The sequence below is a fragment of the Montipora foliosa genome, chromosome 10, assembly GCF_036669935.1.
Source record: "Montipora foliosa isolate CH-2021 chromosome 10, ASM3666993v2, whole genome shotgun sequence".
Lineage (NCBI taxonomy): Eukaryota > Metazoa > Cnidaria > Anthozoa > Scleractinia > Acroporidae > Montipora > Montipora foliosa.
In genome coordinates, this window is record NC_090878.1 from 24,852,613 (window position 1) to 24,855,507 (window position 2,895).

The window sequence follows — 2,895 nt, forward strand, 5'->3', positions numbered from 1 at the left end:
TACATGCACAGAACAAACTGCATTGAATGCGATGCACAACCCCATGAATTTCTCAAATTGCTTTTGGCCTATTACAAGACCTGTGAGAAAACCACACCAAAAAGTTAGCTCACTATAATAAGGTAAAACAGATATCATTTTCATAATGGTCGTGCTCTACAATGTAGCTGTGTCACCGAACACCCAAGGTCAATAATTTTCCTATTATCCTAACAGTAAACACTTAATGACTGGTCCCGAGGGAAACAGTTCATTTTGTTTCCCTAAAAATTTCCAATGTTCCCCTGAGGCGCAGACGAGGGAAACAAAATGAACTGTTTCCTGAGAGACCAGTCATTAAGTGATTTGTTACATAGCACAAATAGGAAAACATGCAATGGGAACAGCAACGGTGGTCGTCGGTCAACATTTGCGGGCAACAGTGCACTGTTACCCTCTGACGTCATAGATTTTGCACTGGTGTCCGCTCAGAGACTTTTGAACGGCAAAAGTGTTATTGTTAGATGTCATGTGACCTTGAAGTAACCAATGAGAGCATGCGCTGCTGGGGGCAAAAACAGTTATACAACAAATATAATTATTATTCAAGATAACACACTTTTGCAGGAAAAACAAGATCAGCAACACAAATCAAATGTTGAATTGAGAGAAGAAAATGTCATGCTTCACAAAAAAGGACAAAGTTATAGAGACAACACAGTTTTCAAGAAAAATATTGGACTGACATAAAAATTAATACCATGCACATGTAACCCTGTGAAAAAGCACCCCAAATGCCTAAATTTCCAATATAGGTTTTAGTCAGAACAAACTTTTCCTTATCACAGACTTAATTCTTATGGTCGTTAATTTTCTTTCTAGTGCAAATAATATTGAACAAAACAAATAGTGTATTGTAATAATCAACTGATGTATGTTTAGTATTATTTTTTTCCTTTCATTTTCCCGAATTTGTTCTCCACCTATATATATCTGTTTGGGTCAAGTTAGCAGAAAATTGGGGAATCCACTCAAAAGAGACACTTGTAATACCACTGGCAGTACTAAATCCTAACATTACTCAACAACAATGACAATATTATTTGTGTTCCTTTAATATATGTTTTACAACTAAAGGAGACACTGCATTTAGCTCTCTTGTGCACCATACAATTTCACAAGTCACTAGTCAACCACTAAACAAAAGGAGGAAAGAACTTATATGATCCAGACAAAATGGGAAATTTTGGTGGTGAACATTCTCCAGACCTGTTTGAAAATATCTTCCATGCCACAATTATCGAAAAGGGTTTTCCGTGAACCAAGAAAGCTAATCTGCAGAGAGTAAAAGTAGGTTGCTGTACTACTGCACAACCTCAGTTTCTTCGTAAATCAGGTATGGCTACCATTTCCAACAAACAAAAACAATGATAAAACCATTACACAGAAAGTGAATAATGACAGTGTAAGTACAAGGGGAAAGATAATACCTTACATTATGAAATTTTGAACCACCGATACTGTGTTTTTAGCTTTCTGATTGGTTCACTCACTCTCAGTTAACAGCTCTTATACAGTATGACATAATATGGAAACTGATTGCGTCAAGTGTTACCACGCTGGAAACTGATTGGCTTTAAATTTGTCCAAGTGTTAAGAATCAAATGAAAATTTAATAAAACAATAATTAATGGATATAATTGAGTGGTTGATCTCATATCAACATGCACTCATGGAATTATAATAATATTATTGTTCATCATTGTCTTGTGCTATAGGAATTATATGCTTATTAGTATAATTACTGAAAGTTCTCTGCGCTGATTGGTTGTCATTGAGATGATTATTCTTACGTTATAATCACCTAAGCAGTTTTTCAATATAGCCACAAGCTGTTTTGTTGAGGTGACAGACGAATAAATTAGTTGTTTTAAAGAAAATGTGTATTATTCAAATAATCAACTATGTAATAGGCGATTTGCATGATGGCATCATTTACTAAGAAATTGAGTTGCTTCTATTGTCAGGCAAATTTAAATTATTGTTTCCGATATTCCCTTAGACTCTATGAATGTTGGTGAATAAAAACCTCAACTTCATCTCGGTTTTTATTAACCGATATTCACCTTGCCTTCGGCGAATAATAATTGTTAATAATTATTATTTGGTGTTCATACTAATTTTTAGTGTTAAAGAATTTTCAGTCAGGGGTACGCATCTAACTAAAGCTGTAAGGCTTATTACTATTATTATTATTATTATTATTATTATTATTATTATTATTATTATTATATAATGTACCTGAAGTGTTTGCATGCTTCCAAAGATTTACTGCACAAATGTTTTTGTAGCCGTTTTGCAAACTTACAATTATAAATGTGAAAAAGTTGACCAATAAGGTTACTCTGTTACAGTAATGTACTTTTCTGGGCTGTTCCACAACTGATCATGGTTTCTGCAAAAATATTTGCGAGGAACAGCAACAAAAACCTCGCACAGATCGATGGCATTTAACAGTCAAGGTTACGTGACGTGGAAATTGTAAATCCCAGGTGTTAAGAAAATTCAACTTTGTGGCTGAAGTTCACTCACAGTTCATCTGCAGCAAGAAACCCAGTGGACGATTTTATACGTATGACCGCGTTACAGTTCTCAATAACGTACAACGGCCAGCCAAACTTATTTTCAAAAGCAAAAACCTTTCGTGCATCAAGATCAAGTTGCTCCTGTAGTTCCCGAGAACAAAGAAGAGTTTCGTTGCCAGTTCGCTGGTTTCTGTAAGATTTTTAAACAATCTGGGGGCAGACCAACACCCAATGTCAAGAAAATTCACAGTAGCCAAAACCAACAAAATGATACAAGAGGACGCATTGCTACTTGACATGCAGACTTGCGAAGTAATCAATCGTGTGTCCT

General features: G+C 35.2%; 1 long non-coding RNA gene across 1 annotated transcript in view; it reads left to right on the plus strand.

The window, feature by feature from the left end:
• LOC137973182 (uncharacterized) overlaps window positions 1–944 on the plus strand; it is a 1,430-nt gene extending 486 nt beyond the window's left edge. Inside the window, exon 2 of the long non-coding RNA XR_011117176.1 lies at window positions 607–944. This is a non-coding gene — a long non-coding RNA (uncharacterized lncRNA). The remainder of the gene's footprint in view (window positions 1–606) is intronic.
• Window positions 945–2,895: the final 1,951 nt, after the last annotated feature.